The sequence below is a fragment of the Notamacropus eugenii genome, chromosome 3, assembly GCF_028372415.1.
Source record: "Notamacropus eugenii isolate mMacEug1 chromosome 3, mMacEug1.pri_v2, whole genome shotgun sequence".
NCBI lineage: Eukaryota > Metazoa > Chordata > Mammalia > Diprotodontia > Macropodidae > Notamacropus > Notamacropus eugenii.
The window spans coordinates 235,861,318-235,882,663 of record NC_092874.1 but is presented as its reverse complement, the minus strand read 5'-3'; the positions used below and the strand labels follow the sequence as shown (position 1 = coordinate 235,882,663).

Here is a 21,346-nt window from a genome sequence, read left to right as displayed (position 1 = left end):
TCTTTGAGAAGTGGATATATAATACATATTTCCACTTACTTTTCCTTTTATTTTCTTTTTAGCTCTCTACAGTTTGGTTTCTAAATTCACCATTCTATTCAAAGTTACCAGTGATCTCATAATTGTAAAATTCTATGATTTTTTTCAGTTCCCCTCCTTATTGAATGAACTGCAGCCTTTGATATTATTGATCACCCACTTCTTGATATCACCTTTGCTCTGAGTTTCTGTGACACTTCTCCATCCCAGTTCTCCTTCTGCCTATCTGACCATTCCTCAGTCTCTTTTGTTCAATCTTTCAGAGCTCCCAAAGTGGATAATATCATCCTCTGGGGTGTGCTGAAACAATTCAGGAGGCAGTAGTAGCCTCTGGTGCAATTGAGGGGTGTTGAATAAAAACAAGGGGTCTGTGGAAGCATAAGGAAAGAATAGTAGAGAAGAGAAATTTGAAAAATCATTCATACATGTTTCATCTATTATGTAACAGAGTTAAAGTCATAGCAATTACATTATTTTTCAAAGATACACAGAAAATACAAGTTAGAACTGATCAGTGGTAAAGTCTGCCAACAGATCTTAACAGGCCAGTGTTGGCAGGCAAGCATGTCACACATTGTCAGAAATCCAGCATGCATCACCAGGAATATGTTTGTGTAAAGCCTTGTTTAAAATATGATACTATATGGTTAAATGACACGATATTATGTCATCAAATTTTCAATGAAGAGGAAAACCCACAAATTTACAATGAATTATTAAATTTAAGATGGTCACTTTATTAAATAATATTATATATATATATATATAATATGTATTTTGGAAATGACACATTTAAAAAATCAAAGGATTAAAGAAAGATTTCTAGGGGGATGCTGAGCAATTTTTTTAAAAGGGCAGTAGGCCAAATAAGTTTGGGAACCTCTTATCTAAGTCATTTGTGAGAAAAATGAGCATTACAAGGGAGTCTGTTGTGGGAACTTTTGTCTATTTTATTTTGTTTGATGGTTCCATCAGTTCATATGATTTTAATTATCATCTATTAAACTACAGTTTCTCATCTTCAGCATCGCAAATTAGACATCACTGATATCTTAAACTCAAGACATTCAAAACTACATTCAGTATCTTTCCCCAAGAACCTCTTTCCTTCTTTGCAAACTTCCCTGTTGTTGCTGAGACCACCAGAAGAGAAAATGGGAAATTTATTAGACACAGAAACATTAGGACCATAGATCTAGAACTTCAAAGGCAATGTAGTCCAAATCTCTTGATTTTTTTTTCAGATGACAAAACTCATGTCTAAGGAGTAACTTGTCTAAGGTTATATAATGTGATGTTTAAAAAGTTTGAGAGACATAGCTTCTGGGTAATTTAATCATCTAATTAATAAAATTAGCATGTTTTGGCAAAGATCCTTCATAGTGGTGAGCTCACAGTTTATATGCTCTTGGAAGAGTGGGTGTTCCTGAGGGTGGCAATCAATTCTGATTGGTTAACAATTAATGAGAAAATGAATACTATAATGAAAGACTGGGTTATATTCCAATAATGATCTTGAGGTACTTGACTTCGATAACCCAAGTCTTGGTCAAAGAGGCTCATCAATTTCCAAATCACCTGTCTGACAAAAAGGAGAATCAACATTTCTCAGACTTTTCTGAGTAAATAAAATGAGCAGGAATCCATATCTTTTGCCCAAGATTCCCCATATTCGTTGATTTCTGAATAAGGAAGCCAAAAGGGAGAAACACATTGGCACTATATCAATAATTAGTTATCAGTACAAGAGAGCAATAATCATTTCTTTCAATAGTAAATATCATCATTGAGATTTGATCACAGGTATTCTAAATCCAAAGTCACTGTTTTTGGACTTCAGTGTACTGATTTCTCTGTCATATTTACTTATCTGTTTAAATGTTACATTTCCTGATGAAATGAAAATTACTTGAATGTATAGACTATTTTTCTTGTCCTTTTGTTTTAATCTCTGAATCCTCCTGTACTTAGAAGTCACATTTAATAATATCTAATTGGAAAAAAGAAAAGGAGAAAAATAGATTGGGAATCTAGAATCCCACTTTCACTACTTTAGAGAGCCCTTTATTTTATATGAACAATAAGAACCTAGATGACCAAGAAATATGAAAATTTTGTTTAGGGGAAAATAACAAATGTACCAAAGATGGAATTGTGCTTCATTGTATGGTATATAATAGGTATATAGATTAATATGGGCAAAAGTTTCTGTACAAACAAGAAGGCAATGTTCTCTTTGACACTTTTATTGGCAATAAGATAATTGCAGTGAGAATACGAGGTTTTCTTTCTAAACACAAAGTTATTTTCAGAAGAGCTTAGTAAGCAGTTAGCTATTCTGTAATAGAGGAAGCAAGGGTATAGGATTGCTCTGTTGTTCACAGCTGCCCAGGAAATCATGTCTATTTTGGGGTCTCCTATTTGTAGATCTGTTGATCAGATTATCTACTGCGACCTCAGTTCCAGATGCTTGACAGAATCAGCAGAAACTTTGCCTTTGCTCTGCACAGAATAAAGCAAGCCAAATAAAAGTCAGTTTCAAAATCCATTAACTCAGCACAGATACAATTTATGGGGTTTCTTTTGCTTAGCAAGCAGTTGTGCTATGAATTTTATCTTGAACATTTTGGTGATAATGAAACATTCCTGTAATTTAGAATGGACCGCACATATATAAGAAAGAAAGAGCAGAGCTCTGTCTTTCTTAGTTCTGTTGAGCTCTGGTGATATGAGTGTGGGGTGTGTATTTATGATACTGCTTAAAATATGTATGAATACACTAGGCTATCTGGCATAATTCATCATATACAAAAATCAATAGAGAGACTTTTCCTTCCAATGAGAAAACATTCATCTTACAAGATAACAAAAATAAGTCTAACATTAGACTCTATGCAAATAACAAGGAGAAGAAGAATAAGTAGAAGAAGAAGAAAAGAAGAAGAAAAAGGAGGAGAAAGAGAAGAACGAGAAGAACAAGAAGGAGGAGGAGGAGAAGGAGGAGGAGAAGGGGATAAAGGAGAAAAAGAAGGAGAAGGAGGAGAAAAGGAAGGATAAAAAGAAGAAGAAAGTTTAAAATTAAAATGCCTGTGCACCTTAAGTATTCTTAAATATCTTTGTAAATTTAACAGATTTGGGGAGTTGCCATACTTACTCGTTGTGGGAGTTAGGTCAACTACTTATCCATTTGTCTGCTACTTATTATCCTGTCATTCATATCATCTTGAGTTCTAAAATAATTCAAGTGTAAATTTGGGTGTTTCACATTAATTAATAACACTGAAACATATGTATTATTCATTCAATAGATGTAAGCTCCAACCCCTTGCTATTTCATATTTATTTAACAAACTAGAGAAACCACTTTTTTTCATGAACACTTGTTCATGTCTCTTAAATACTAAAACTTATTTTTCTTGCTTTAAGTTAAGCATCGAAGTTACTGACTATAGAATATATTTACTGTGTAACAAATAATAAAGCAAAGAAATAAATAATTATTTATAATGATTTAACTATGTGAAAGGTCAAAAGTCAGAGCCACCTCTAACCATTTCTTGCATGCTTTTCTGCTCCACACTTCTGGAGCCCAGTCCTGTCATTCAGGCCCAGGATAGTTGCCAAAGTCTCTCTACAATCCTCTTTTGATCTATTTGCAATATAGTACTAAACTCAGTCCTCTGAGAGAATGAGATTTTTCTTTCTGACCTTTCACCTTATCTCTTCAACATGACAAGTACTTTTGAGAATAACAGATAAAATTCTCTAGTCTCCTTTCAGACTCTTCAAGGAATTCTCCTTAAAATGCTTCATCATAAGATAAAAGTTAAAACAATCCTCTCATGATCAAACAAAACAAAACAAAACAAAACACAACTTCACCCTCTGTCTTCTTTTAAAGTTTCTCTAGAGTAATCACTATTACCGGTCTCTTGAGAATGACAACCAAACTGCCAGTTTCCAAGATTCTATGTTCTCTCAAAAATAATAGTAAATCTATCATATCTATGGAAAATATTCTCGAAGCTGATATTACATAGAAGTCATATAGAGTTGATTTCTAGAAAGATGCAATCACACTGTGATGAGATGTTAAGAAGATGTTAACACCTTAGAAAGCACTGAAGCTTTTGATTGAATAAAAAGGTCAGCTCCCATTAACTGATGGAAGATGGGCACATCCCCCAATGGCCCTCAAAAATCAGTTAATAAGAGCATATTTTCAGGCAATCCAGGCTGGACATTGCTATGTAGATGATATCATTTTGTCTATATTAGAAGGGCACAGGGTTGGGAAGAGAATTTTCTTTCCTTCCCCTACCTTTGGCCATGGCATGTAAATGTAGGTCTGTTTATCCAATAGGAAATACTACTTCCAGCAGCTTGAAAGTTGATCCCTGTAGGAAAGTGCAATACATTAAACAGTGATACTTCCTAACTCTAATCTATTCCTTGAAGTCCAATCCGCTACCACAATTGTGATTTGGACATGGATGTCCCACAGACATCCCAAAAACAACATCTTTAAACCGTAACTCATAGACTTTGTCCCTAAATCCCCACATGGTCCTAACTTTAAAATTATTGCCAAGTGTATCATAATCCTCCCAGTCAAACACCTTTTCTACTTCAGCATTCTTCTCAAAATTTTATGAACACTAACCTCATATAAAAAATCTGTTGTTAAATTGTGTCTTTGCTAACTTTGCAGCATGTCTCATAAATAGCAATCAGTCCAAAAACAAACACATTTATTAAATACCTACTATAAGCCAGGTACCGTTCTAAAGCCCCCAGGGATAAAGAGGGATAGACTCTCTTAGGACTTATATTCTAATGGAATAGAAAAAATGAAACAAATATGAAGAAACAAACAATATATAAGATAAACTGGAAATAATCAGCTGAGGAAAGTCAATAGAATTTAGAGAGACACATAAAGGCATCTTGTAGAAAGTGGGAATTTGAAGGAGCACAGGGAAACCAGGAGGTGGACATGAGAAGAGAAAACATTCCATAAGTAGTGAACTGCCAGTGATCCAACTGTGACATGGAGTGTTTCATTCAGTGGAATAGCAAGGAGATCAATATTACTGGATTACAAAGAACCTGGCTACTGTTGTTCAATTATTCTCAGCAGTGTCTGACTTTTCACGAGCCTATTTGGGGTTTTCTTGGTAAAGATACTGGAGTAGTTGGTCATATCCTTCTCCAACTCATTTTACAAATGAGAAAACTGAGACATACAAGGTTAAGTGATTTTCCCAGTGTCAAGTGGTCTATGACCAGATTTGAACATAGAGTCCTCTTGACTCTATGGCACTGTAACTACTTTACAACCTAGCTGACCCATACAGGAGATCTGGGGCAAGATTTCATTTGTAAGGTAAGAAGCGGCAATTTATGGAAGGCTTAAAAGTCAAAGAAGTTTATATTTGATTGTGAAGGTGATGGGGAGTCACTGGAGTTTATGTATAGAGGCATGATGTGGTCAGATTTGCATGTTAGAAAGATCAACTTGAGGAGGGAGACTAAGCAGAAGGCTTTTGTAATAGTCCATGCATGAAATGATGAAGGCTTGTACTATAATGGCAGAACAGAGAAGGGAAAATATATGACAGAGTGATTATGTCTGTGGAATGACTAAGCCAGATTGACTGGGAGAATGATGGTACCCTTAAGAGTACTAGGAAAATTAGGAAGTGGCTTTGAAGAAAAATTAGTGAGTTTTGTTTTGTTGGTCAGTGATTTATTCCCTAAAAATACTGAATGGCAGGGTATTATAGGGATAGGGAGCTTAAAATTTGATAGGACAAATTAATACTCAAGTTATTTAGACTTGGAATGAAGTCTCCAACTATGAGATCATCATGAGATTATTTATTCTAATACTTATGCTCTAGAGTTTGCACTGAAATTAACAACAATAGATTTTCATATTATTTAAAAGTGAATCTATTCTATATACTTTATAAGAATTTCAAAACAAATCAAAACTGAAAAGACAATGACATTATAGAGAACAGACTACTTCCTAACTGCCTATTGCAACTTATCCAGCAATATATTGACTTTTAAAAATGAAGAATGGGAAGAAATTATATTGAATAAAATGAAAACATGAAGTCTTTCAAGGAAAAAGAATCAGAAAGGAAATCTAAGTATTCTTGATTATTTTGACTATTTTGAAAATAAAATTAATGCAAGAATTGATTCTCACTGGGGGGAAACTGCAAAACTTTTGATCAAGTTTCAACTTTTTTTTTCTAATTGCTGAATAACAATTTTTATATATACAGTTTTATAAGTGAACAACTCATAGTACATTTTGTATGGACTGTGCAAATGAACAATGAGATGAGCCCTGAACTCAACTCAAGAAGGAGAAGGAGGAGGAGAGTTGCCAGATTACTTTTGAGAAAGTATAAAGCTCCTTTAAAATCCCCAACTTCTTCCAAAAATGAAGGGCCATGTTTTAATACCAATATTCTACCAGTGGTTATATATGATTGTGAGTTATAGAAGAATATAGTCTGAAAAAAAATTAAGGAATTAAGAAGACAAAGCTGAGGAAAGGACTTTATAAAAGAAAAATAAAATGGGTTGGTCAAGCGGCAAATGCAAGGTAGACACGTTGGAAAACCTTTGTCCTCTAATGGTATCTGCAGAATGTTAGGAAATACCAAGGATAGCAACTGGGTGAACTGCTTGTGGTGAATTCATGAGAATTCATAATAAAGAGCTGCATAGGAGAGTCAAACATGGATGAGTTATTTTTCTGTGTTTTTTCCCTTGTATTATTTTTTCTGAATCTAGAATAAGCATCTCAGAGGACAGACTTAAAGAATTCAGAGAGATGATAGCAGCCAAAGTCTGACTCCAAACCTAAAATGAATCCTCACTCTCCAGTACTTAAAAAATTATCATCCAGTCTCTGAATACCTGTACTGAGAGGAAAACTTTTGCCTCTCAGTGTATTTCAATTTACTTTGGAATAACTCTAATTGCTGAAATTTTTCTTTATATTTAGATTTCTTCCCTTTGCAATCTCTACGCTTTACTACTGGTTCTGCCTTCTGAGACCTAACCCTCTTCCAGATAAAGCTATCAAGTGTACACTGAGTGTTCTTTTTTTCAAGATAAACACCCCCACTTCCTTCAAAGAATCTTCATATGACATTGATTCAAGGCCCTTCAGCATCTTGGCCTTCTTCTGTACATTCTCAAATGTTTACATATTGTTGAGATCAAAGATACATTACAGTAGTCACATATTTTCTAAATGCTCCCTTATGCATTTTGGGGTGGATTTAATTTACAAAATAAAGAAATAAATGCATTTAATGAATTCTAAGAAGTGTGCATTGAAAGTGAGGAAATTGAAGGAACTTAGGAGATCATAATAGCAAATGGTTAATTGTGGGAACTGAGTGAACCACATTGACTCCATCTTGTGACACAGTTCTAGAACTATTTCACGTCCCTTTCTATTCAATTATGGGTCTATTCCAACTTCTATTTTGTGAAAAAAACTTCATTGAACTGTGGAAACTTGGAGAAAAACCTATTGCATTATTTGATCTAGCTCTTCATGGCTGGGAAGCTGAACTATCTATACCTAGTATTTAGAGACCTTAAACCAAGGACCCAGGTTATGCTCACTAGAAACCAAGTCAGTTCAAAGATTGGCACAAATGTTTTCTCAGAATTGTATATCTCAAGCAACCTATATGTCTTATCTTAAAACTGGCCCCATACTGTCCCATCAGTTATCGTTTCCATGTTTCTTTGACTGTTTATGGACATTTGAGGCAAGTAGGACATCTCTTTTGCTGAGTACAAGGAATTGCACCTGTTCACCCTTCGCACCCCAACATGGAGAGTCCCTAATATTTCATACAATTAGAAATCAGATTGCCTAATATCGTATCTTTCCTTTTAATTAATTGACTATACTTGATTGTTTTTAGTATATAAATATCTGTCTTTCTCTATATTCGGGATTCATCCCTAAACTGGTAAACGGCCTGGTCCTGATCTTTTAGGCAATTGGAATGCATTGTTTTATAAATCAGATACTTGGAAGATCAAACATTTGCTTCCTCAGTCATTTTATCTTTCACCTGCTTCAGGAGCAAACTACACCATGGTTAGTAATTTCAGGAACCATTTTTATATGATTATTTCCAAAGATCTTCATAAAATTGCCTATATTTATTAAGATCCTAGATATGTGAAGACATCATGTCTGCATGAGGAAAGGATCGATTAAGATTCAGAGAGGTTCTGAGGTGCGCAAGAAGAGAGATGAGGGTGTCCATACCAACCAACCTTGATCTCAGGAAGCAATATTCTGAGCCCTTTCTGCTTTTGATTATTGCACTATTATCACCTTGCTGCTAGAATGGGTAATTGAGAGTTGACTGTCGCTTTTGAATTTTGATTGTGTGTCAAAACATTTCCAATATAGAGATTAGCTCAGAACTCTTGCTTCACATCCTCCTACTAACCAGCAGGAATACTCACAGTGTGGAAAATGCAGCTACCACCATTGAAAGAAATAGACATTAGGTTGCCTCCCCCCTTTTCAGTAAAATCCTACAATATTTTATCTCCATTATCATCTGGTTATGTTCACCTGCCATTAAATCACATAAGAAGCATGGCTCCATCCACATGACAAAGAAAAGTTTCAAAACCTCTATAAGTACAATCATCTCTTGCATTTGAATTTTAATTTCCTAGATTTAATTTGAATTGGATTCAAGTCATATTCAGCCTCTGTACCAGAAACAACAATATTCCACTTAAGAAGCTGCTTCATCAACGTTATCTGGAAGTTACACATTGGGGCACAAGATCATTAATGATGAAACACCAAAACACACTCATTATAACTGGAACGTTAATATTTCAAGACCCATTATTATACTTTATTGTGTTCTTTTAGCGTAAGAATTGCCAGTTTGTGCTATAGCAGCAGGAATCCCTTTGAACCAGTGTCAGTTTTAGAGGAGTATAATCTTTACAACAAGTTACTGGCTTATAGCTAGAGAAGGAGATAGTAAACCACTTCAGTATTTTTGCCAAGCAAACACCAAATGGGGTCACGAAGACTTGGACATGACTGGAACAACTGAGCCACAACTGGCTTATAATAATTCAAATGACAAGCTTCACCCTTATCTAAGTCCCTAAATACTAACTCACATTGGTTAACTGGAAATAATTTGGTTTTGCTGGATAATTATCTTTGTGAATTATTCATTCAACTGAAAACAAAACTAGTCAAGACATAAAAAAGAACAAAGTGACTGCTATCTAAAATTTCTCAGAGGCTACATTAAAATATATAACATTAAATATTTTTCTTGACACTTTTTCTGACTGAGATTATTAATAATCAAACAACTTATCTAGAAAAATTACCTTTCAAAGCCTCTGCAAAAGAAAATTACCATTACAGGATAGCCAAAACAATATTTAAAATCATTGTCCCTGTCACCTGTTAAACTTGTGGAGTGAGAAAGTTATTAAGCTCTGTCAATCTCAGTTTCCTCAACTGTAAATATGAGGGTAATGACAACTGTCTATTGTTTTTTTCCACAGTATTAGATAAGAGATAACAAAGCATTTCATAAGAATTCACATTTGTCAATGTATTGATTGAGTGGAGGACTGGGATTAGGAAGACTCGTTTTCCTGAATTCAAATCTGGTCGTAAACACTTATAAAGTATGTGACCCTGGGGAAGTCACTTAGCCTCAACTGCCTCAGTTTCCTCATCTGTAAAATGAGCTGGAGAGGAAATGACAAACTATTCCAATATCATTGCTAAGAAAACCGCTAATAAAGTCACAAAGAGTTGTATATGACTGAAAAATGACTAAACAACAACAGAGTAATGCCAGACAACACATCTATAAAACAGCAGATAAGTCTCACAGAGTTACCTGAGGCTCAGAGTAGTTAAGTGACTTGGCCACAAGCATGGGGATGGCAAGTAGCAGAGTCTAGATTGGAACTCTGATCATTCTAAATACAAGTTCAATGTCCAGTCCATTATGGGATTTTACTGCTTACACAAATCTAAAGTATCACATAATTTCATTATTCCATTTCAGAAATTACCATATTTTCACGCACATACTGCCATAGCTATACTCATCCCTCATATACACCAATCCTTCAAAAAAAAAAAAGCATAGAAATTGGTAAAAGCCTCACAGATCATCTAAGTACATTCTTCCACACAGTGGAGGAGTCCTTTACAAGACTGTGACAGATGATTTTTAAAATTTCTATAGTTTGAACTTTTTTTCCATAAATGACTCCTCCCAAGAGTTAGCTCTTAGGAATATTTTGGACATTGGAATTGCTGAGACAAAAAATGTATTATATGTATGTTGGGCAGTGCCAAATATGTGCATACTTTGAAAAGTATTCTTTAGAAAAGGGTGTATTTTATAGCCATCCAAAACGTAAACACTTTTTTTCTTTCACTGTGTTCCTTCATTTTTCTAGTACTGGAATCATCACAACAAATTTCTATGAGACTAATAAACTCAATTGTAAGCTCCTTGAGTGAAAAAAAAATCATTTGTCTAATACAGTGCCTAGTACTCAGAAGTCATCAAATATTTAATGAAGGAAGGAATGAATAAGAAAACATGAAAAAACAATTATGTACATATTACATAGGTGTGTGCGTGTTTGTGTGTGTGTGTGTGTGTGTGTGTGTGTGTGTGTGAGCTTCAGGATTATTAAGGTAGAAGAGATGGGTCTGAAAGAAGTTAAGCATATTAATATGTCCAATTACTTTGTTTTTCATTTCTATCAAGCCCCTTTGTCCTACCTTAATAACTCAAGGGTTACTTTACTATAATGGAAGTAAAATGAAATAAAAAAACAGAATATAAGAAATGAACTCTAAGATTCATTACAGATAACATCATTTTTAAAAAAATGCATGAGATAAGCTCTCTCCATCATTATTAACTTGCAAGTTTTACGTAAAAAAATTGTCCCTTAAGTCCATGGTCCAAAAGTCTCTCTCCACAGCCTTTACATTTTCCTGTGATACCTTATATAGATGTGTAGAGGGATATGGGGCTCTGGGTTCACAAAGGCTTTGCAGTCAAAACACAAATTTATAAGATTATTGAATGAGGGCATGGGGAAAGGCAATCTACTCAAAATCTTCATTTTACAAGTGGAAACTAAGGACCATAGGGCTAAAATGACTTGTCCAAAGTCACATGAATAGCAGGTGGTAAAGCTAGGATTTGAATCCAGGTGTTTTGTTTTCCAGTCCAATGCATTTTTCCTATATATATTTTGCCTCACTCTGGTATGAAGCTCCCAATACAGCAAGGCTTCAAATGTACAGCAGAAGATGGGCTGTGAGTGTCATCCCTGAGAATCAGACAAACTAAACACTTAAAAACAAAATTCATCAACAGGAAATGATGGCAATGATTTATTTTCTGTACACCATCATCATCATCATCATCATCATCATCATCATCACCATGGTTGTTGTAATAATAATAACAATGATATAGCAGCATGGTATAAAAAAGCTATCATTGTCAAAGGTGGGACAGGTATACTTTCCGAAGTTGTTAGGATTGTTGTAGCTTTTCCTTCATTCTTGAAGAGGACCATGACATTAGGGAGGTGATGCCATGAGGTAAAAGTGAATTGGATTTAAGTGAGGGAGGACTATGAAGAGTCATCTGCCTTACTTTCTCCTCTGGAGTCATCTGGGTCCAGTGGCAAGATATGGATCAGGACAATTGGAGATGGCCCTGTATGCAGCAGCAGACATTAGCCTTTTAAGCTAAAGTCTTTAATACATCACAGATAACAGTGAGGCAACACCCATCCAATGATTAATGCTAGACAAGAAATCGTAGAGAGAATGGCCTCTTTTATCTGGTCAAAACAGATCTTTTGAAGTACTGAGGTCCTAAAATTAAGATATTATTACATTTAGTCTATGTTACATACTCTATATAAAACTGAGTATGCTTCCACTCTGTTGATCTTCAAGTTTGGAAGTTAATAGTGCCAGGAACTGTGGTAATTAATGGACATACAAAGGTGAAAGATAGACCCTGTTCTCAGAGTCTAAGAGAGTAGACACCACATGAACAACTATATACAAACAAGTTATATCCAGGACAAACTGGAGGTAGTAAAATTGAGGTGGAATAATAAAGCCTTCTTGCATATGAGACTTTAGCTGAGATTTGAAAAGGAATACCCATTGAAAATGCCCAGAGTTTGGACATGGAGGAAAGGAAAGGGGAAAGGGCACAAGTACTTAGCAAACACCTATTATGAGTTAGGCACTTTGCAAATATTTCATTGGATCATCGCAACAAATTTGTGAGGTATTATTTTTTCTAGATGAGTATTATTATTATCCCCATTTTAAAGCTTAGGAAACTGAAGAAGAAAGAAATTAAGCAATTTGTTCACAGTTAACACAATTGGCAAAAATCTGAAGACGCATTTCAACTCAGGTCTTACAGATTGCAGGCCCAGCACTCTCTTTATTGTACCACTTAGCTGCAAACCAGTGTCACTATATTAAAGAATTAGGGTTGGGGGGGGGGGGGTTAAGTTATAAGAAGACTGGGAGGGAAGGAGGGGCACAGGTTGTAAAGGCCTTTGAATGCCAAACATAGAACTCTTTGTTTGATCCTAGAGGTAATAGGGAGCCAATGGAGTTTATTGTGTTGTGGGGAGAGGGAGAGGGCAATGACATGGTCAGACCTGAGCTTTAATTTGATAGCCAAATGGAGGATGGGTATGAGAGGAAAGAGGAGGCAGTAAGAACAACTAGCAGACTATTACAGCTCTCCAGGCATAAAAATATAAAGGCCTGGATAAGGGTGATGGTACTATTAGAGGAGCAGAGGGGGTAAATTTGAATGACTAATTATGGAAGTAAAGTCAACAGGACTTGGCAATAGTTTGGATATGGAGGGAAGAGGAAGACTGGAGATGACGTTCTGCTTCTAACACATAGTGAAAACAACTATAAAAAAAAATCACTTAATTTTTCAACATCCTAAGGGAAGGAAGAAGAAGAAAGAGAAGAAGAAGAAGAAGGAGAAGGAGAAGAAGAAGAAGAAGAAGAAGAAGAAGAAGAAGAAGAAGAAGAAGAAGGAGGAGGAAGAGGAGGAGGAGGAGGAGGAGGAGAAGGAGGAGGAGGAGAGGAAGAAGAAAAAAGAAGGGAGGAGAGGAAGAAGAAAAAAGAAGGAAGAAGAGGAAGAAAGGAGGAGAAGGAGTTTTATCTAATGCCTACTCTGGGCCAGGCTCTGTGCTAAATATTTCACAAACATCTCATTTGATTCTCACCACCCTGGGATGTACGTACTATTATTATACTCATTTTACAGATGAAGAAGCTAAGGCAAACAGAGATTAAGTGACTTGCCCAAGATGACATAACTAGTAAGTTTCTGAGGCCAGATTTGTACTCAAGTTTTCCTAACTCCAGGACCAGAGCTCTATCCACTGTGTCAACATCGTAATTCTAGAAAAGGTGCTGTTGTGAATTGTTAGAAGTAATTTCCTGGTCAAAAAGAAAAAAAAAAAAACATACATTACAGCCTCCTATGATGGCATACTTGGTACCCTTTCTGGGAACCACATATATCTAGAATCAGCCTACCACAATAACCTTTTCATTCAACAAGAACCAATTCCTTTGACGGTTTCAAGACAGAAAAAAAAGCAAGTACTACTAGAGAAATGTTTCAGTATATTTCTACATTCTTACTTTCCTGAATTTATACCTAATTCATTTAGAACATGAAAGATCAGTTTGTATGTCCAAGAAAAGCTCCATAAAAAAAATAGCACAAAAAACTCAAAAGGGAAATATTGATTCAAGAAGAAAGCTCTAAAAGCACACATGGGGAAGCAGATTCAAGTCTATATATACAGTTGTACATTTTCTACACTCCTGCGATGTGTATTATATGCAACAAAGAACAGGATGACCAGGCAACCTGAACAAATTGAAGAGATATTGACTGTGAAATTCATAATGTATTGATCATAAGCACAATTCAATACCGTGTAATGCTTTTTCATATTGTTTGAACTTCACCTCAGAATACTGCATCTTTATTAACAGCTACTGAGTTATCAGATAATAGCTGAAGATGAAAGGAACTGAGATGCAAAGGAGATGGAGAGAGTGAGGAAACAGAAAATAGACACTTCATAAAAGAAATGATGCAATTGAAAAAAAAGTTTAAATATAGCCAAAACTGAAGAGTGTAAAGCAAAATGTAGGGAGCAGAAATGATTAGAAAGGACCATATTTTCATCATTATCACAGAGTTCCACTCCTCCTGTGTTTACTTTTTTTGTTTCTTTCTTTGAAAATCTTTCATGGTTTAACTGTTAAAACATGTGGAACTAGTGATCATCTTTCATCAATTAGTCTCTCCTATGTGTGCTCCCAAGTATATTTTCCTTGTATACAAGGTTATGTGTCTCTTGGCTTTCTCCCAAATTCCATAAATTAACAAATATATTGAGAGAGAATGGAGAGCTTGGATTTAAGGGTCTTACCAACTGGTCTCCACTTCATCCTCTTAGCTTATCTCATACTATTTATCCTTTACATATTCTACCTTTTGCTCAACCTGGTCTGTTCACCACCACTCCCCCAGCTTATCTCATGCTTTCCTTTTTCTCTGTTTTCCCTCACACTATTCTCCATACCAGAAAAACTCTCCTTCTACCCTGTCATCTCTTGACACTTGGGGGAGGGGTGGGCATCCCTTCTTCAATATCTGTCAAGGCACTTCAGTATTTCTATATATTTTTGAGTCTACATCTGTGTATACATTATTAGATGGATCTCCCGAAATGGAAGGTTTTGTGCTAATAATGATAATCAGCAATTTATCTGTTTCATATATTCCTAGCTGCCCAAGCATAGGGAGAGATTAGTTCAGTGACTTGCCCATAATGACAGAGCTGAAATGTTGAGACTCTCTTTGACCCCGTTAGGGGTTTTGGAAAAGACACTAGAATGGCTTGCATTTCCTTCTCCAGTTCATTTTACACATGAGGAACTGAGACAAATGGGATGAAATGACTTGACAAAGGTCACACAGTAAGTCTCTGAAGCTGAATTTGAACTCAGGCCCTCCTGATTCCAGAGCTAGAGTTCTATCTATTGTACCACTTAACTGCTGGAACTGCACAAATAGAATGTGTCAAAGGGGAACTGAATTTTAATATTTCTTACTTTAAGGCTTCATTCATTAGCTCTTTAGCATACACTAATTTATATTGTAGGCACTACACCTTTTCAATTGTCAATTTTCAATATAACTTAAGGGGTAAGGACTGTGCATAATTTAACTCTGAATCTACTTCACTATCTAGTCAGGTATTGCATATATTCAGAGCTAAATAAATGTTGAATGAGTGGATTATTATGTTTTTAAGACTAAAGTATGCTTGGTCATATCTACTAAGTATCAACAACTTCAATCAACAAAACTATTTCTTGGTATACTAGAGATCAAATAATCAACAATCTTGATTTTTTTTTCTTACCAAATGAACTGAATAAATTGATGATAATGCTCTGTAAACATAAGCTACACTAAGTGAACATTCAAACAATTACTGAAGACACTCTATAGTTCTATTCTCTATAGTTCTATCCTTATAATCTATCTAGAACTATATAGTTCTATATATATACTATATATATATGTATATATATATATATATATATATATATATAAAAAATCTAATCTTATAATCTTCCAAGGCAGTCACCTCTTTGCCATTCATCCTACCACTATAGGAATGGAATAGTTCTATTATTAATTATTTAAGTTGCTCCAATTCATTACTCACTGCCCACTGCCATAATCCCATTTCTTACAGAAAACTGGAAGTGAGCTTAGTGGAAAAGAAGAAAGTTCTCAGGGTGGATGGAGAACTGAAAGAAACATGATATTCATAAAATGTGTGATCTGTATTTGGCACCAAACAAAACTACAAATGACTAGTTTCTGCTCAAATAAAGCTCAATGTGCAGGGCTGTCATTATTTAGGACTGAACAGATTGTGTGGATAAACACTCTAGCCAAATGAAATATCATCAGAATCTTCCTACCAAATGACAGCAAACAGATGATATAAATGTGAGATTTTAGGACAAAGAAATCCAGCAAACTGAGATCAAGAAAAATTCTGCAGATAGCATGAGAGTCTGATCTTAAAGTCTGAAATCATTCAGGCCAATCACATGAATGAATAAATAAGTTTATGAATTAAGTAAGAGTAAGTGATCCAAAGGTATTCATTAAGCAATAAATCTGTGCCAAGTACTGTGCCAAGTCCTGGAGATACAAATGCAAAAATAAGCTAATCCCTTCCCTCCAAGAGAATATATTCTTATTAGATGGAGAAAGAACATGTGAGGGAGTGGTAGTCAGAATGGTTGTTCTGGTTTGAGATCTCACAGGCAAGATGAGTGGAGCTCTGAGTCAACTGGCATATGATTTCCAGGAAAAAAAATACAGTATTTATTTATTATTATTTATATTATATTTTATTTATTATGTATATTATAATAATTTATTATTATAAATAGTCTTTATTGATTCAATTACTGTGTTAGATCAGTAAGTGACAGGAGCAAGGGACATTCCTATAGTGGTAGGATGAATGGCAAGGAGGTGACTGCCTTGGAAGATTATAAGAAATATGATGCTGATTAATCAATAAACATAAACAATGTACATATTGATTCACATAGAAAATATAGGATATATCTCTCCATAGCTTTCTATATGGTCCAAAGCATTGAAGGCACTTTGAACTCTTATTATAGCTTCCAGGGTGATTTAACTTGTTTGATATCTTTTGTGGTCAAGTAAGTTAAGGAACTATCTCACTGAATGAAGAAATAAAACAAAGAGGTCAACCAAGAAAATTGGCAATGTTGATCATCATCATCATCAAATAATAGTCAACATTTATATAGTGTCTACTATGAGACAAGCATTATGTTAAGTGATTAACAAATATCTTATATGATCCTGAAAACAACCCTGGGAGGTAGGTGCTATGATTATTCAAAAACTGACCCCTACACTGTCCATGCCTTTTCACTGATTGTCCTCCACATTTGCATGTCCTTCATTCTATTCAATACTCAGCTCAAATCCTACCTTCTTTGAGAGGCTTTTTCTGATTCCTCTCACCCCCTTGCTTCTCTCTTTATCTGTCTTTCTCTCTGTCTCTCTCTGTCTGTCTCTATCTCTGTGTGTGTCTCTCTCTCTCCTTCTGTCTCCATTTGTCCATTTCTTTGTATCTCCAAAACTTAGTACAGTGTGCCTGGTATATAGTAAAGTAAGTGCTAAATAACTTATTAAATCAGTGCCTATCTTCTCTGCCCCACAAAGTTAAAAGTATTCTTTCCATCATTTGTGAAATAGCATTTATTGAATTAAGAATTAAGAAGTACACTGAATTGGCACCAGAGAAATTATGTGAAAAAGAGAAAGAAGGCCAGAATATAGAACAAAAGAGGGGTTAATTGGGGGCAAGAGAAGATGCTCTTTCAAGGCCAATAAGGACAATCCTTAAGGAAGTCATTATACCTAACTGAAAGGAAAACCTAGAATATGGCTTATTCCTGAGTGTATACCTCTTGGTAGGATAGGGACTGTGTCTTACTGATGTCTGCATTTCTCATAATGCTTATCATAGTACCTCACACATAGCTGACATTTAAAATATATGCTCTTTGAATGAGGGAATAAGTATAAAAATAATTGAAAAAGGGACAAAACTTAAAAGATATAATCTCCTAAAATTCAGTCTTTGATTTCAGCAATTACCATGTATCTAAATCAAAATGTCTTCATAAAAATAAGGTAATGAAATAGAGACTCACCAAAAAGTGACGACCTTCCTGCTGAAAATGTAATTCCATGAAAGCAGGGATACTTTTCATCTAGTTGTACAATGTTAAATGAGTATTTCTTTTCTCTCCAGGTAGCAAGAGCAAAACCAGATGGTTTCTCACAAAACAATATTAAAATCTCTTTTGTTTAAAAAAAAGAAAAAACAGAAACACAATTCAATATTGATCCAGAATTGTTTTTCCAGCAATAACGGAAATTAATTGCAATTTATGCTTTAAATAAGGGTGTATACTTATCAGCTAAAAACTATTCTGTTCAACTATACAATGTTTTCTTAAATGTTCTCTGCTCAGCGAGATTAAGTGAGGCAGTAGATAGCTCATAGCTGATTTCAGATATAGTGAGTTGCAGAGACAGAATTAGAAACCAAAACCACTACTAATTAATTTAGTATATTTCTCTGAAAAACATAGTATAACAAAAATGTGACTAATTCACAAAATTTCATTATACAAAGCTTTATTTGGAGAATTCAAATAATTATAATAAATGAACATCTAGGTGGCACAGTAGAAAGAGCACTGGACCTGGAATCAGGAGGATCTGAGTTAAATTGTAAAATGTGCTCGAGGTGGAAATGACAAACTATTTTAGTATGTTTGTCAAGAAAACTCCAAATGATATCACAGAGTCAGACACACTGAAATGACTAACAAATATAACAGTAACCAGCTTTATATAATGCTTACTATGTGTTAGACTCTATAACAAACACTTTTTAATTATATTCTTTGATTCTCACAATAACTCTTTGAGTTAATTGCTATTATTATCTCTATTTTGAGATAGAGGAAACTGAGGCAAAAAAGAAAAGTTTTACATTATTTGCTCAAGGTTGCATAGCTATGTAAGCTTCTTAGGTTAAATTTGAACTCAGGTTTGCTGACTTCAGATCCAGAATTCTAACCACTGTCCCACCAGCTGTCTTTTTGCTCCCTCTGTTTACATTTCTACTTTTCCATGATGGAGAAATGGGAAGTAAATATGACTTTTATATATTTTTTAAAAATCTTGATATAAAGGTAGGTTTTACTAATTTCACCAATGAAAGCATCTTTCAGCAGATCATCTGAAATGTGGCATGGTAGTTAGAGGGAAAAAAAGACATTAAGGTACCGATATTTAGAAGGCAGAAATTGGCAGCCTTCAGAGAAATGACAGCTTACATTAGTAAGATTACAGTTTTCTGACTAAGAAAAGTCACATTTATTTTCATGAGTAATTTACACATGTTAGATGTTGTACCAAAGAACTATGAAAGTCAGTTTTTACATTGTGTGTGGAATACCATAGTGTGGTTAAGTAGAAAGGGATATATCATTGGTGTCCGCAGACCTGATTTGTTATCTTAACTTTTCCTATCTGTGTGATCACTAGGCCTCGGTTTACTCATTTTTTTAAATCAATGATTAGGATGAAGTAATCTTAAAGGTCCCTTCTAATTTGTATAATTGAATTTCAATATGACTAATTTCCTTTGTAATAATTTGTATTTCATTTATGCATTTAAATACACTATTGTGAGAAGGCATATCCCCAGGCTTTGCCAGACTGCCACAGGAGTCCAAGATACACAGAAATTGTTAAGGACTCCTGATCTAGATTGATTGGTATATATGTATGATAATATTTGTCACAGTTTATCTAGTCACAAAAATATTTTTGACAATTGTCTTCTGGTTCTTTCACTTAAAAAGAGAGGGAAGAGGGGCAGAGCCAAGATGGTGGAGGAGAAAGATACACATACACTAGCTCCGAACCCACAGTATATAAAATATCTGTAAAAAAGAACTACCAACAAATTCTGGAGAAGTAAAACCCACAGAACAATGGAGTGGACAAGATTTCTCTTCCAGAGAGCTTGAAAACCTCTCACAAAAGGTCCTTCACGCTGCAGACAGAGAGCCCAGCCCAGCACTGCGTTGGCCTCACAGCGCAGAGAGGAGCAGATCCGAGCAGGTTTCAGGGACAGAATCTCCAGCAGCCATGCAGGTCCCTCCACCCACACGTGACAAGGGTCAGTGAGAGGGTCTCTTTGGCAGGTCAAGAGGTGTGGGGTGCCCCCATAACTCAGGCCCCCTCGGGAGGCAGCAGCGGAGGTGGGAGCAGACCTGGGCTCCCCAAGCAGGCAGGAGCTTGGATCCATGGTTGAAGGTCTCTGCATAAACCCCCTGAGGGACCTGAGCCCTGTGAGGGGGCCCTGCTGCCACTTGAGCACCTGAACTTAATCTCACACTGAATAGCAGCCCTGCCCCCGCCAAAAGCCCTGAGGCTGGGAAGCAGGATCTGAATCTCAGACCCCAAGCACTGGCTGGGCAGACCTGGAGGCGAAGTGGGTGTGAAGAGAATACTCAGAAGTCAAGTCACTGGCTGGGAAAATGCCCAGAAAAGGGGAAAAAAAATAAAACTATAGAAGGTTACTTTCTTGGTGAACAGGTATTTCCTCCCTTCCTTTATGATGAGGAAGAACAATGCTTACCATCAGGCAAAGACACAGAAGTCAAGGCTTCTGTATCCCAGCCCACCCAATGAGCTCAGGCCATGGAAGAGGTCAAAAAGGATTTTGAAAATCAAGTTAGAGAGGTGGAGGAAAAACTGGGAAGAGCAATGAGAGACATGCAAACAAAGCATGAAAAACAAGTAAACACCCTGGTAAAGGAGACCCAAAAAAATGCTGAAGAAAATAACACCCTGAAAAATAGGCTAACTCAATTGGCAAAAGAGGTTCCAAAAGCCAATGAGGAGAAGAATGCTTTCAAAAGCAGAATTAGCCAAATGGAAAAGGAGGCTCAAAAGCTCACTGAAGAAAATAGTTCTTTCAAAATTAGAATGGAACAGATGGAGGCTAATGACTTTATGAGAAACCAAGAAATCACAAAACAAAACCAAAAGAATGAAAAAATGGAAGATAATGTGAAATATCTCATTGGAAAAACAACTGACCTGGAAAATAGATCCAGGAGAGACAATTTAAAAATTATGGGACTACCTGAAAGCCAGGATCAAAGAGAGAGCCTAGATATCATCTTTCATGAAATTATCAAGGAAAACTGCCCTGAGATTCTAGAACCAGAGGGCAAAATAATTATTCAAGGTATCGACTGATGACCGCCTGAAAGAGATCCAAAAAGAGAAACTCCTAGGAACATTGTGGCCAAATTCCAGAGTTCCCAGGTCAAAGAGAAAATATTGCAAGCAGCTAGAAAGAAACAATTCAAGTATTGTGGAAATACAATCAGGATAACACAAGATATAGCAGCTTCTACATTAAGGGATCGAAGGGCATGGAATAGGATATTCCAGAAATCAAAGGAACTAGG

General features: G+C 35.6%; 1 long non-coding RNA gene across 1 annotated transcript in view; it reads right to left on the bottom strand.

Annotated features, from left to right (window-relative positions):
* Positions 1-835: 835 nt before the first annotated feature.
* Positions 836-21,346, bottom strand: part of LOC140534321 (uncharacterized) — a 35,009-nt gene continuing 14,498 nt past the window's right edge. Inside the window, exon 3 of the long non-coding RNA XR_011977240.1 lies at positions 836-2,541. This is a non-coding gene — a long non-coding RNA (uncharacterized lncRNA). The remainder of the gene's footprint in view (positions 2,542-21,346) is intronic.